Here is a 15,779-nt window from a genome sequence, read left to right as displayed (position 1 = left end):
CCAGTGGCCCTGAGGTGATGGATGCCCTCAGCCCACTGGTGAAGGAGCAGGGACCCCTGGAAACCTGCGCTGTGCATAGCAGGGGTGGGGATGCCCAGGTCTCATGGCAGCCCCAGCAGCTGCCCCCCCAAACCCTCCCCGAGTGCCCTCAGCCTCTCCCCGGCGTGTCCTGGCTTCAGCCCAGGGTGTGCACAGCCCAGGGGTGCACCCGCAGCACCCTGGTCCCTCCCCCACTCCCACCTCCCCCCCGATGTGACAGGGACACTGTCCCGCTGAGCCCCCCCTTTCCCAGGGAGGGCACAGGTCCCCTCTCCTGGGACTCTCCCTTCTGCAAAACCGGGAGGCACACCAATGCCATGACACTTCCCTCTACCGCCCTGGTGTGCCACACCAATGGGGATATTTTGGATGCCAGATCTGAGATGGGGCCAGAGCCATGGCCATGGCAAGGAGGCGGCTGTGCGTGCGTGGATCGCAACACCCGCTCTGTACTGAGAAGCATCCATTAAACAGCTGTGTCCAACTAGCCTCCGTCAGGAGTGTTTACGGGGCTTCTGTCTTCTCCCTGGCGACTTCTGGGGACCCCACGGCTGCCTGTTGTGTTTAACACCCTGCCCCAGACTATACCAGGCAGGCTTGGCCTTATGTCCCACAGCAGCAATAAGGGGAAGCCAGGGGGTGCACCCAGGACTCCACAAACTTGAGTTGCCCCACAACTGCCCCAGTCCCTGCAGCAGGAGGGAGACCCATGCACTGGGAAGAGGGTGCTCCTTGCTGGTGGCTGCCAACAGAGCACTGGGCACAAGGGACAGCTGGATGCTGGGAATAAGCTGCTTGCAGCAATGCCGGAAAACCCAAAATGATGCTGCAGGGACACCAAGGGTTCCCAGGAGGAGGTGTCTGGAGACTGGCCACCATTGCTGGAGGTTCCTCCAGTGCTCATCACATCCACAGAACAACCAGGAAAAGCTGCAGGGCTGTCACTGGTGGCACATGGTCTGCAAAGGGGGGGCCGTGGGTCCCTGGTCTGCCCTGGGGGGGCTTTCCTTGCACAGTGCCTGTGCTGCAGCTGGGTGGGGAACAGGGCTTGACAAGCATATCCAAGGGGGAATTAGGACAGGGGTGCTGCCCTGGAAGCATTCATAGGGTCTGCCAGCAGACAGAGCTTTTTGCCAAAAGGTGGACGTGGATATTTCAGCCCATTCCCATAGCTGCAGGGGGCTGTCATTGCATCCAGATCGGTGAGCATTTCAGATCCTGGAAGCCAGATTACCTGCAGAAGAGGAAGACGATGGGCACCCTGAGGAAGGAGGAGCTGGCAGTGCTTTGTGTGCCTGAAGCCGGGATGCTGTGGGTAATGGATGCCATGTGTTCTGCCAGAGGAGGGAAGCCTCAGGGAAGCCCTCGCCGGGGAAATGGTGTTAATTGCTGAGTTATTACTCTGGCTGCCAGAGCTGAAGAGTAAGGTGGGGCAAAGGACTGGTCCTGGGGACCCTGGGGGCGAAGCGCTGGCTGCTACCACCCCAAACCCATGCTCTGAGCACCCCACAGGATCCCAGCTGTGACAACAGAACCCCCTCTGACCTTGATCCAGCCCCACTCTGCACCGAGCCCTTCCCCTGGGGACAAGGTGCCAGTGGCTCTCCCAGTCCCAGCCTCCCCTGCCACCCCCTGCAGCAGCCTGGCACCCCTGCCAGGGCATGCAGCCGGCTGCTGTCCCCGGGGATCTAGCTAATGAGGGCCACAGGTGGCTGTGCTGTCACCACTGCAGTGCCAGCCACCCATCACGCGTGTTGTGCTGCAGCTGCAGGTCCCTGGCGAGCACCCGCCATGGGGCAGAGCGTGCTCCAGACATCTGTGTCCAGGCACAGCCAGCCTCAAGGTCTGGGCACAAGCAGGAAGACCTGGGAAGGGAAAGGGCAAGGTGGTGCCATGGCACCTCTTAGCTGTCACCTGCTCCTTTGGGACTGGTGACCTCAGAAAGCCTGTGAACCTTCTCACCACCTGAAAAATCTCTCCCTGAATTCTTGTGCAAGCTTCTCACTAAACGCTGGTGCAAACCTTTCCCTGAATCCTTCTGAGTGCTGGTGCAAACCTTTAACCAAGTGCTGATGCAGAGCTCACCACAGAAAGTCCCAGAGGCCCCAGACCAAAGGACCAGGATGCTCATGTGGGATTTAAGGCCGAGGCAGGAACTGGCTGTTGAAGGAAATCCCAGAACGGGCAAACTTGTGCTGTAGCAATGCTGCCTGTGCAGCCCACTCACCTGTTGTCCCAGGCCGATCACCCACTGCCGGCTGCCATGCAGAGGGTGCTGTGCTTCCCGTGGGGCTGCTCCTGGGGCTGCTTCCCAGGCCCAGGGCTCCAGCCCAGTGTCACCCCAGCACCGCGGGGTCCTGGGGGGCAGCTCCAGCGCCTGCATTACATTTCGCAGCGGTCAGAGCATCGGCCGCCCTTCACCCAGGTGGTCCTGCCGTCTGCAAGGTGACTGGAGCCACCCCCGCTGCCCACCGTGCCTGGATCAGGGTGTCCCCGCCGTCCACGGGGACCGCAGGGACGAGCGGCGCCCGTCTCTGCGGGGCAGTTGCACCCTCTGCTGGGATACACGGCCATTGCACGGGGCTGCCACACATCCCGAAAACCTCTCTGCTTGCGGGGAAGGTGGATGCTTGGCTTTGCATCCCAGAGGTGCGGGATAGCACCCTCCTCCAAGCCCGGGTAGCTTTGCGTGTCGCCGGGGCTCCCCTGGGTTTGGCCCAGGTGCCACTACGTGCCCAGGTGCCAGATAGGAGGTGACCATGGTGTGCCCCACACCAGAGCCAGCCACCCCTCGGGGACGCCTGCAATGAGCTGTGCTGACACAGGGGGAACAGGGGTGACACACTGGGCTGAGACAGTGTCACCGTGAGCCGTGACACCCAGCCATCGCTAGGGTGAGATGTCAGACCCCCATCTCGTCACTGCCACAGGACAAGCCAGGGACCACCGGCAGGAAAAGGGGGTTCTCTGGGCAGCGTGTGACAGTGGCAGGAACAGCCACAGCCCCTGGGGGCAATGCCACTCTGGTGGCCTTAGCCCTCCTCCCCCTCCCAGGCCAGGGCAGGAGTGACCATGAAGAGCAGGGACAAGTGTCCCTGTTTAGCAACATCCCCCCAGATGTAAGCAGAGCGAGGAGAGGGGGAAGCTGAGGAGATTTGGGATGCAGAGCTGGGATGAGGATCTCGGACCACCCAGATGTGACCCTCCCCACCCCGAGTCAGGGTCCCTAGAGGGACCAGGGCCCTTTTGGGAGACCTCCGGGTAGACTGGGGGGCTCAGGGGCTTGGGTGGGGTGTGAGGAGTCGTAAGAAGTGTCCCCCCCAGCCCCAGCAGAGAGGTGGCCACGGGAGGTCGCCCCTACACCATGGCGGGAGCAGGCAGTGACACTACACAGCCACCCCTTGCCACCACACCAGGGATGGGGACATGGGACAGCACGGACAGCAAGGGACAAAAGCATGCCACCAGGCCACCCTGATGGGCTGGCATCACCGTGCCAGGCATGCCCCCATCCTCATGCCCAGCCACTGGTCAGTCCCACGGTCATCAGAACATGCAGGGAGGAGGGATACAGGGACTGATTTCAGTCCCCAGAAAGTATTTTGTAGGGTGGTTTGTGATCCTCTTCTCCTTCTGTCCCAAACCCTGCTCTGACTCAAATCTCTGGCCCACAGCACCCGCCTCCTCCATGGTCAAGTGCCTGTGGGACGAGAGTGCTGGGCCCTGCCTGAAGAACTGTGTCCTAGCCTGGACAGCCTCAGGCTCCTGCAGTCTGGGGTGGGCTCCATCCTCTGCAGGACACAGGAGCTGGGACACCCTGAGCCTTGGAGAAGAGGGACCAGCCCAGGGCTCCCTTTGGTCTGGTATCTCTTCCTCATGAGAAGCATGGCGAGTTGGAGCCCACTCCTCACCATGTCCCCTGGCAGGAGCCATGGGCACCTGTGCAGAGCCACTGCACCCCCCAAACAACCTCAGGGTCTGTCTGCACCTGGCACTGCCGCAGGGCTGTGAAGGATGCTCAGGGGATGGAGATGCAGCCAGACACTGGGTGTGGTGACAGGTGCAGGGACAGCAATGCCCACCACCACCTGCTGGGACCAGCCACACGCTGCCCAGGTCCACAAGGCAGCCCAGAGAGTGGCATGGGACCTGAGCAGGGAAATGGGGTCCCCTCCCCAGTGTCTCCTCTAGAACACTGCCAGGAGCAGCAGGACAAGCTGCCTTGACAGGACACAACCCCGCAGGCACTCCAGCATGGAGGTGTTGTGCTCCCCCCCTCAGAAGGACGCAGGTGGCCTGGGCCACCCATGGGAGCCCACAAAGGGGGTTGCATACAGCTTCCCACCAGCACACTGCACCACCGGCTCCTGCCACCCCCACATTGCCAGCTCGGTGGCCTTGACAAGGCACGGGGCTGCCAGACGCTGCCTCCTGTTCCCAGCACACTAGCTCCCGCTTTCGTCCCTGCAGCACGGCTGCGCACAGGGACACAGGGTGCCTGTGTGGCACACGGGGTGCAGAGGTGGGCCTGGGATGGGGGTGCTGGGCACGGCGAGCATCTTGCTCTCTGCAGCAGCTTCGCTATGACTCATCCTGGCAGCCCACACAGCACCTGAGCAGGGTGTCTGGGTCCTCTCCAGCCTCGGTGCAAGGCCATGCAGAGTGACGCATCAGTGCCACAAATCCCGGGTGCATCCCTCTGTGCCTCCCTGTGCCTATTGCCCTGGCCTTGCAGTGGGACCAGGAGGTGGCATCAGGGATTGTGGCCCCAACCCTGAGCTCCCATGTCCTGCTGTTCCCCTCTCCACAGCAGCCTGCACCCTGCTGGCCCCTAAGCAGCCACTATTGAGCACCAGGTCTGGTGTGGCAGTGGACATCGGCTGCCGAATAAGATAGACAGGGAAATGGTTTGTGGTATAGCAGAGGGCAGGACCTGCTTTCCTATTTTGGCTGTGCAGATCCAAGCTCTGTGGCTGGCATGGGAGCAGATGCTGACAGTCCCTGTGTGTAGCACAGTGTGCAGCTTTACAAATGCCACACATGTCCCTGTGTGCCCCAGCATCCCTGCTCACACCACATATGTGCTGCACACTGCAGCATCCCCTCTCCTTCTGGGGTGCACCCCTGGACCTGAAAGCCACCACGCACAGTCCCCTCTGACACCCACACTCCGGTGCCGAGGTACATGATGGGGACACTGGTAATGAAGCACCAGTCCAGGACTAATCTTGGAGTCCCATTGGTTCAAGGCGTACGCTGGCTGGCCAGGGAAAGAGGAAGGCAGCCAGGGTACCTGGAAAGCAGGAGTTTGGATCCAAGCCATCACAGAAAGCCATCACTGCGCTTGGCACAAGCAGAGGCACCCAGCTCACAGCCGGCCAGGGACACAGAGCCCCGTCTGGGTCACCTGCCAACCCCAGGCAGCATCCATGGGGCCGCTTGCTCCCCGGGAGCAGGGTTAGGGGCTCTGGCAGCTACAACAAGGGTAGTAAAGGGGGAGGCACCTCGTGTTCAGCACGGGACACCCCGTGTCCCAGTAGCAAGAATGGTCCGGGGGCTGGAGTGACTGATCCGCGAGGAGCCACATGCAACTATATCTGTCTCACTTGGCTGAGTGATGACTAAGGGAAGGACAGGAGAGCAGTCTGCACACCACCAGGCAGAGGAGGAATTATTTAGGCTGGAGCGCAGGGGCGGAGGGAGTGGGGCTGGAAGGAGATGGGTGGAGGGAAGGTGGAGGCTGGGTGGGATGCTCTGGCAGCACTCCCCCTCTCTGCCGGAGGAACGCCAGGCTGGGGAGAATCATCAGAAGAGCTGAGGGACTAGAAGCTGCTGGCTTACTTTGGGGGAGAAAAGACTTTTATCCAAGGGGGTGTCCTGCACTGCAGCAAACCCCACAGCCCGGCACTGACTTGGAGACCTGCCATCAGCACTGCGGGACAGACAGCATTCCGGATGCACAGAAAAACACCTGGCAGCTGCCTGCATAGGGCAGGTCCCCAAGCATGCACAGCTGCATCCCTGCCCTCCCGCGACATGCAGGCAGCTGGACATCGGGCTATGTGCAGGAGCTATTTCTGCTCCCCATGCTGGGAGCCATGACTGTGGACATGCTGCACCACACTGCACCAGGCCAGCTGCTGGGGGACAGACAGGTGCCAGCCTTGCAAAAATTCGCCTTGGTGCCCACAAGGTGAACTTTTAGCAGCAGGGAAAAGTGGAAAAATGACCCCACTGTTCATCATCTCTCCTGAGCCATGGCCTGGCACTACAGTGCTCACATGTCAGCATCCGATGCACAACAAAAATGAAAGGCAGTAGGAGGAGATGCTGAGACCCAGGGGACTCACATGCTCTGGGGCTAATTCCTTCTCCTGGGATGGAAAAAACCCCACCACATAAGCTGCCCCCATGGCCGACAGGTACCAGACCAGACTCCGTGGGTCACCCCATGCTTTAGGGGCTGACAGGAGGATGGAGAAGAGCAAGTCAAACACAGGAAGCCATGACTCCTGATGACATAATACTTCTGCTGGGTAACCCTGCCTCATTGGCTTGCAGGTTCCAACTCTTCCCTCCACACTGCAAAGATTTTTGCAGCATAACTGGGGCACAAACATCCCAACCCAACTGGCACGTGAAGCCGTGAGAGCCTGCAGCCTGCTCTGTGCATGGAGAGTAGAGCCAAGGAATCTGCATGTCCTCTGGGCCTTCCAGCCCAGGAAGATATTTGAAAGGGGAGCATCATTTCTAACTAGAAAGCCCCCAAAACTTGCAGCCAGGAGTGCCTCAAGGGCCTCTGGATCACTTCAACTGTGCAGAATTTAAATGTGTGTGTTACTGTCAGGAAGTGAGGATGAGACTGAGCATGAGCCCTGTCAGTCAAACATCCACAGGCTACAAGAGCAGGACCACAGTGCAGGGTAGTGCAGGAAAAGAAATTAAAGAAAGGGCTATAACCCAACATGATTTCATCCCTGTGTGTTCAGTATGTCTTGCCAAATAATCCTGGCTTCTTTATTTGGTGACTTTATAAATACAGTTGCTAAAACACCACTGCAGACACGCAAGGTTGCAGACAGGTCATCTCTCCAGCACCCTAAGCACAGAGTAATGCTGAGGGAGCATCAAGCAATGCCAGGGTGGCACCAAGAGATGCCAGGGCAGCACCGAGCAATGCCACAGAGGCAACAAGCAATGCCACAGAGGCAACAAGCAATGCCAAGGAGAGGATGCAGCAATGCCACGGGCCACTGAGCAATGCTGGGGAAGCACTGCAAGGCCAGCAACTAGCCAGGAGCAGCCCTGGGGATCAGCACCCACCACACCAGGTCCCACAGGCAGTAACACCTCCAACACCACCTGGTCCCTTCCAAGCCAGCCTGTGCCTAGCAGGTCCCTGAGCCAGCAGCGAGGTCGGATTCAGAAGCCACATCATCACTCTGGCTTCATCTCTCGTCTTCTCATCCTCAGAGCAACCTGACATCCTCTTCTGACACCCTCAGCGTAGCCTGGCAACGACAGTACCGGCATGGAAACAGCTGTACTGGCATGGCAACGGCAGTACCAGCATGGCAACGTGGCTGTCAGCGGAGAGACAAAAATGTCAGGCAGATCCCCTGTCACGCTGGCTGTCCCTCTGCTTCCTGGAGCAGCAAAGCTGCCTTGTGTCCCCCAGGTACCTCCAACAGGCTGTGGGCACTGGGCACAGTGGGCTCTGCCAGCCTCGCCTCCGAGCACCACTGCCCAGCGTGAGATGAGCTGGTAGGTCTCAGCCTGGGTCTCACAGGTCCTGACATAACGGGCCCCTGCAAGCGCATGTCACTTGCAGGTCCCCTGCAGGGGGAGACCCATATCTCCCCTTACCTCCCCCAGAACAAACCTAAACAAGCAAAAATCTGGGAGGCACAGGAAAACGGCCACTCTGGTTTTCAGCTGACAAGGGCTTTTTCTTGCAGCTGGTCCCTCCGTTTGCTGGAGCAGCCCTGCTGCTCGGGGCCAGATCTCCCTGCAGGGGGGAGCAAAGGCACTGGCAGCCCTGGGTACAGGGGACATCCGGGCTGCCGTCCTCAGCCTGTTTGTCTGGGCAGATGTCTCCCTGGCAGCAGGCGCGGAGGGTGGCTGGAGCATCCCCCTTTTGCCAGGGAAGGAGATCCGGTGGGGGCATCGGAAATTACACAATGCTGCACCAAGCAGACAAGGCAGCGAGCACGGTGGGGGCGCATGCCAGCCCCCGGAGTGAATTCCCTGACGTGGCAAACATCTCCCGAAGCCCCCTCGACACCCACCTGCACACGCAGGCAGGAGCCCACGCGCATACGCAGGCAGGAGCCCACATGCCGGCGCACGCCTGCCTCTAAAGGAAAAGCCTCGGCAGAGCCAGTGCTGAAATAGTGAATTGCCTCATTCATTCACTCTCTCCGGAAGCTCTGCCCGTACATGCAAACACAACGCGTGGGGAGGCATGTGCGGCAGACGTGTGCACTCACCCCTACGCCCTCCAGGATCACACCCCCCCCCTCCCCGGTCACCTTCTTCACCACCCACCCCAAAATGCAAGCACAGTCTGCAGCCCTGCGTGTCGATTCCACGCGAACCCCATTTTGTGGGGGGGTGGGGAGAGCCTGCTTGGAACAAATTTTGCATGTGATGTCCTTTATGGCATGATAGGGTGATCCACATTGGCTGGGGGGGAAGCCCCCATGCCGCTTCTTACTCCCAAATCCAGAGAGACTCTCATGTGGGAGATGCCCCCTTTGCACTCACATATGCACTCCCAACCAGATTTGTCCCCATGACTCAGACGAGACCTTTCCACATGGGATGCAGCTGTAGCAAAAACCCCTCACCATGGTCAGGTGGGTCCTTCCACCCCCAAAAGCTTGAGCAGGACCTGGCAGGTGGTGTGCAGGGCACAGCACATGCATGGCAGGAGGGACACATATGTGTATGGCATGCAATGCGCTGCATCCACATAGGATGTGTGTGGACAGAAACCTCCGCAGCTGGAAGGTCTGGCCTGGGGTTGTCACCTGGTGAACGCTCCCCTGGGACACACAGTCAGGCAGCAGATGTCACACGCAACCTCGGGCAGATGCAACGCGTGCCCACATGTATGTGCACATGCCTGGTACGCTCCATGGTACATGGGTCTGTAGGCCCAATTTAGGGGTTCGGCACACCCAGGTCACACCCAGGGGTCACCCATGGGACACCCAGGGCACACACAAGCATGGCCAGGCAGCAGCAGGGCAGAGCAGTGCCTGCAGCCTGCCTTGTTGCTGGTGTGACCCCAGTCTGCCAGTATGTCCTTAAGAAACTCCAGCCAAGTGTGGGACAAGCCACTGCACCGAGCAAGGAGAAGGAGCGCATTCAGCTCATTTCTTTTCCTAGAATAACTTCTTTTTTTAAGTGAGGTGCCCGAGAAAACATCCCATCTCCACCCCCCGCCCCCTCGCCCGGCAGCCTCCCAGCAGCACCGAGCCGCGGTGCAGCAATCAGCACGGCGTGCGCAGCACCAGCAGCACAGCATGGCACCCTGGCCAGGGCCCCCTTCTCAACTCAGCAGGCAGGTCACAGGTCCTGGCATCCAGCATGGTCAGCTGTCGCGACATGTCCCCAGTCCTATTCTCCCTCCCCTGGCCCAGGGGAGAAACGCTGATGTCCCCACAGGCATCTCCAGACCTGTGGGACAAGCACTCAGCTCAGTTCCCCTCTCTAATGGGTGCCACAAATGTGTGCCAACGTCTGCATTGGACAGGGAGGATTTCTGGCAGTGGGGACTCCTGGTCACTGGTGTGCCCCTGGTGTGACCCTGGGATGTGGGCACTGGACCACAGATCTCTAGGAAGCAGAAGCATCAGCACCTACAGCCCAGAGCCTGCGCCCCGTCCCCATCTGCCGCCTTGCTGCCTGCTCCTTCTATTTGACTTTGAATAGTCTTGTTTTCCCTTGACCTTACCTAGAATTGAGACTAGACACGGGGGGCTGTATCTGCCCAGATCACTTTTCCTCCTTCACGAGCACAGGTCATTCAGTACCGCTCCAGCCTGAGCGATGCTTTATGAAGATTGTGATTTGCTGAAGAGGAGCCCTGCCACTGTCACAGCGTGTGGCAGCTCTCCCGGGGCCCGTGCTGCAGCTCAACCCCTTCCCCAAGCCCATCACACTGAACACTGTGTTTTTGTTCCCCTCCAGCAGCAGCAATTTCTCCTCCCCGCCTCCCTCCCACTCCCCACCCTCCTTCGGGCTGTACATTCAGTGCCGCTGCCCTGAATGAAGGTTGGTGTGAAGTGGAGAATTACTTTGGGGCTGTATTTTCTCCAGCATTCATTCTTCCATCCCCTTCTCACGCGGAGACGCTGCTGCTCTCCTCATTTTCTCCCTAATTACACGGCACTGTAACTTTTTCCTCTTTGCTCGCTCTCTTCCAGCAAATTGGAAGGCGGCGTTTGCCAAGGCTTGCTTTCATCTTAGCCCACTGCCATCCCCAGTCAGGCTCTGATATACTTGTTTTGTGATGATCCAGCCAGAGACAACCACAACCAGCTTTATCTTTGTGCCTTGCAGCAGCTCTGTGGCAGGATGAATCCTCTCTGCAATCCTCACCATGGCCAATGGGACGTGGCTTTGGGAATTAGGGTCTCAGTGCTCCAGATGTGTCCCCACAGCTGCCAAGCTGCACCTTTGCATCCCCAGCACATCCTAACCCTGATGAGCATCAGGTCCCCTCAGGGCCTCGGTTAATGGCACTGCTGAAAAGTGTTGGTGGGTGCTGGCGAAGAGTCAATCCTCCTGTCTTGTCCATCAGTCTGGTCTGAGAGCAGAGCTTGGGGCTCTCTTGCTCTCAGGGTGTCCTCTCAAATCAGTGTTACAGATGTGGCAAGTGATGCAGGTGAAGAGCAGGAGCCCCATTCCATTCTGAGCAAGCATGGGAAGAGCAGGACAGCAGGTCAGTGGATGCCTTTCAGGCTGCCTGGGCAAGACCTGTCTCCTTTCCCCAAGGAGCAACACATCCAGCAAAAAACCCATGCACAGAGCAGCCACCACAGACACCTCTGCCAGGCAGGAGAGGATGAATGTGCCCAGATACTGTGGTGATGGGCACCCAGATCAAACAGAAACCTCCAAGGTCTGCCATCTGTGCCAGAGAGACATGAGAAAGCTGCTTGACTTGCAGATGGTGACTCATAACACAACCGCTGGTCACTTTATACACCACCACCACCCCCTGCCCCATCTCCCCACACTCTGCCACTGAGCAAGAAACAGGCACAGAAGAAAAAAAATCCTTGCTCCAGCCAGGGCACCAGATGCTCAGCTGGTCCCTGCCAGCATGCCCAGCTCGCTCACCACGTCACCTCCTAGTTCAACCTTAACACCGGCTGGTGCCTCAGGCTCCTGATGAAAACTTCCAGCCAAGGGCTGTTCCCTGCCAGCTGGAGCTTCATGCTGGCAGGAGCCCCGAGTGACCTGGAGATCCACGGAGCCACCACAGGACTGGCACAGTGCCACACGGCAGGGCCAAGGCTGGCAAGCACAAAACTCCACGAGATCGAGCTGAGATGCCCAGGGTCAGGCAGGCCCACACATCTCTGTTTGCTGCTCAAACCTGGCTCCACAGGCTGCAGAGGAGCTCCACTGCCCTTCGGAAAGGCAGGTTGGCACGTCACAGCTCTGCCAGCTGCTAGATCCTCTTTGTGTGCTCTCCTGGCCAGGTCCAGAATCACTCCAGCTTGCAAAGATGGGACAGGAGCAGTTCAGCATCCTCCAGCACTCCAGAGGGATGCTTGGAAATCTTCCTCCCTTCCCCTTCTGTACAGCAGATCTTCGTGGCTTCATATACTCACCATCCATAATCTCACTGGACCAAGGAGATGGGATGCTCAGGCAGCAGCAAAGTCCGAGGGTTCAGTAGTTATGGGCCACAGGGAAGGCAATTTGGGAGGCAATGGGGAATGGCCAAGTCCAGGATAAAAGCAAGCCAGACTGCCCTTTGAGAAACCTATCCTTGACAGACAACCCCCGGGTCATTTTTTTTAAAAGGACACAACAACCTTTTTAAAAGGTAACAACATGGCGATATTAAGCTTCCTACAGCAGTCAACCAGGTAACACTTTCTGTCCTGATGAACCCATCGCATCTTGGCACTGCCAGCTTATTTAGCAAAGTAAGGATTAGATGCTAGGCAGAGCATCAGATGGACACAGTCCCGATAGACACAGCAGGGTTTGTCTCCAGCCCAGCCACCACCCACCTCCAGCTGTGATCTTCAGAGCCAGCATCCCTGGTGGGAACACCCAGGGATGCCCCTGCCCTGGAAAGCGGGGACTTGGAACATGTTTCGAGGCCAAAATTCCCCAAATGATGGTGTGACGGGACAGACTAGAAGAGCTCAGTGTGCTCAGCACCCAAATGCAGACTAGAAACAACTTGGTTAAAAAGCAGCTTGGAAAGAGCCATCCCTAGCAGAAACCATCAAGTTCCATGGGATGCCTTCACTGAGTAAAGCAAAGCAAAGGCTGGAAGCTGAAATGGAGCCAAGCCAAACTTCAGCACACGTCCTCCACATGCAGATGGGTCCCCAGGGGCGAGCGATGCTATTTGGGCTCCCGAGCGTGGCTGGCCTCCCTTCCAAGGGGACACGTGAGGTTGCAGAGGGTAGCAAGGAGGATGTTTGGGCTGCAAAGATGCAGCTGGCTCTCAGCTACCATCGCCCCCACTGCTCCGGATTGAAGTCCTGTGCCTGCTGCCAATTCCCACAGCAACCCGGGACAACTCGCTGTGCTCTGGCATCCATGGGCAGCAATGGGGACATCGCGTCTCCTCTCTGTTCTGCTCAGATTTGCAGAGATGGTTCCCACATGGGGCTTTCCCACCCCACGCACTCTGAGGCCAATTTAGACCCGTGTGTTGGTGTTTCAGAGCTGGAGGGGTAGGTCAGGCCAAACCAAGGCATCCAGAGGCAGGATCTGCCTCGTGAAATCTCACTCTTCCCCAGGCTCTGCCCGAAAAATAGCACTGCAGCATCACCCACACACTGCCCTTTCCTCCCACTCGCTCTTGCCCTTAGACTTTGGCCACTCGAGGAGAGCTGGGGACAGCAGGGCACTGGAGAGGACCCAGTCCTCCCACACACAGCTGCCCACCACCAGGCAGAGCCGCTGCAATCACCCCCGCGCGCTCAACGTGGGCTGCAGGAGAGCCCCAATGCGCTCATCTGAGGGGGTTTGCAAAGGTCAGCCCGGGAGGAGGTCTCCGGCGAGGGCTGTGTGCCAGCACCGGCTGGGAACTACTCGAGAATAGAGGCAGGAAGGAAAAAAAAAAAAAAAGAAAAAAAGAAAAAAAAGAGAAAGAAAGAAAAAATAACCCAGCTGGCAGCACAGACGTTGCCTGGAGAGGAAGCGGCAGGTTGAGACAAGGACACGGCTCATTATGCCACCCCCGCCGGTGCGGAGCGCCGAGCTGCCGGCAGCGGGGAGCAGCGACCAGCACCCTCAGCCCCAGCCTAGGGGGACAAACCCAACACCGTTGTTGCAGTTAGCGGTGGGGGTCACCCCCTGCCTGGCTCTGGAGAGATGCAGGGTCACGGGGACGTGGGAGTTGCTGCTGAACAAGGTCCTCCAGCACCATCGCTGCCCTTGAGGGTTTTCAAGGTCAGCCTGGATAAAGCGCCAAGCAGCTCACCCTGACCTTGGGGCTGACTGTGCCTGGAGAACGAGACCTCCTGGGAACCTTTCCCATCTGGATTATCCCATGCTCACAGACAGGCAGGCCGAAAACCTCTGCATGCTGGGGCTACTGGCAGCGTTGTGGTCACTGGGAGCTGGTAAGAGTCATTTGGGTTTGGTGGTTTCCTCAGGGCACATGCCAGGGGCTGGATGAGCCCTGAGGAACAAGGTCCCCATGTCCTCAGGACAGGGCTCACCTGCATAGAGAGCAGGTTCAGCAGGAACTAAGACCCAAGCGTGACCTGGAAGGTGACCCCCAAGAGACACATCGAACTCAGACCACGGCTAGGTGAGCAGCAGGTGAGGAATGGGGCATGAATGCAAGAACAACAACAAAATTACATTAAAGAAAAAAAAAACAGGCATGGATTTTTTTTTTTCTTGCAGCCCTTTCCTCATCCTGCAGCTCAGGGTGCTGGAAAAGGCGGGCGGCATCTCCACGGATGGGAGCAGGCAGGAAGGAGAGACAGCGCTGAACGCGTGGGTGCTGCTCTCCCTGTGGAGAACGGAGCACAAACCCCGCTGCTGCCAAGCCCAGTGTCCTCAGATGCATCTCCCGGCTCACCCAGCCACCATCGACGGAGACTTCCCCGCGCTGAGCGGGGGAGTGTGAGCGGGCCAGGGGAGAACCGCGGTAAGGAGCCCGCCATGTCCTGCCCACAGGATCGTGTCCTGGGAGCCTGCCCTGTCTGCTCGGCCGTGGGGAGACGCAGATCCAGCTCTTGTCACCCATCGGGAATACACATCGCAGCCAGCATTTGGGTTAGGAGGTTGCAAAGGTCGGTGGCCTCGTCCACTGCTCCGACCTTCAGACACCAAATCATGATGCTTTTAACAGAAAAACAGCCCAGGCCACAGCCATTCGCCTCCCCATCCTTCTCTGGGACAGACAGCCCCAGCCGAAGCCCCAGGAAGAGCTGAAGCTCCTGGGGAGTACGTTGTGCTCCTCACTCCTGCAGTCTGGGCATTCCCCATTACAAGAAGCACCATCACCAGCCCTCCGTGGATTTCCCTTTCAAGAAATTTGCTTAAATTGCTTTTTGACCTCAGATGAGTTTCTCACATCGTCCCTCCCTCCACAGCCACCGCTTCCACAGGTTAATCCCAAATCACTTCACAAAAGGTGCTCACACCCCCAGGTGCCACTGCCCCTTCCCACACACGATGCCCCGTTACACGAGGGGAGCTCGAGCATCCCTTCCCCCCACCGCACAGGATTTTATTATTCCCCGTCATGCCTCCCTCACTCATCTCTTCCCCCAGACGGAAGCAAGCCAGTTTATGTAATTGTTCCTTCTATGGAAACGGCTTCGTACCTTTAATTATTCCTGCCAGCCCTCCCTGCACTTTCCCGGCGTGTCTTTAAAAGGGTACGGATGTGCCAGCGGGCAGACAGGCTGTGAAGGAGGAGCAGTTTTGGTTAAGACACCTGCCGTGCCCCAGGAGGGTGGCTGTGCTCTGCCCTGACCCCACTCCAGCCCCGCTTTCAGCGGCAGAGGGGCCACATCCAGCCCCCAGATCAAACCCCTTGTTTGTGGCCGGGCAGGCTGCACACCAAGCAGATCATTTGTGAGCAGCGGGACAGCCAGCGCCAGCTACCCCGCCATGGGGCCTCTGATGGCCCTGGCCATGAAAGGCAACAAAAAGCATTTGCAAGGCCAGGGAATCAGCGCGGTGTGGGATGAGCCCCCCCGCCAACGGGGGTACGCGGCCGGCCGAACACACAGACAGCGGAACAGACGGGGAACAGTAAGTGCTGGTTTAATATCACGATGAGTCAGCCGCTGTGCGGGGAGCACGGTGAAAACACCAACTCGCCCAGCTCACAGGGGCTCCATGAACACTTTGCAAGGGGAAGAAGAGGAGGCCAGGTGGCTGCTCATACCCTATCCTGGAGTCAGAGACTCACCCCCAGTGTGGGAAAAGATAAGGAGACCGATGCTGTGAACACACCGGACAAGCCACAAACCCAGAAATGACTCCAGAATGCCCCATTCGAAGTCCCCCTC

This window comes from Patagioenas fasciata, chromosome Z (genome assembly GCF_037038585.1).
Source record: "Patagioenas fasciata isolate bPatFas1 chromosome Z, bPatFas1.hap1, whole genome shotgun sequence".
Taxonomy (NCBI): domain Eukaryota; kingdom Metazoa; phylum Chordata; class Aves; order Columbiformes; family Columbidae; genus Patagioenas; species Patagioenas fasciata.
This window is presented reverse-complemented; position numbering follows the sequence as displayed.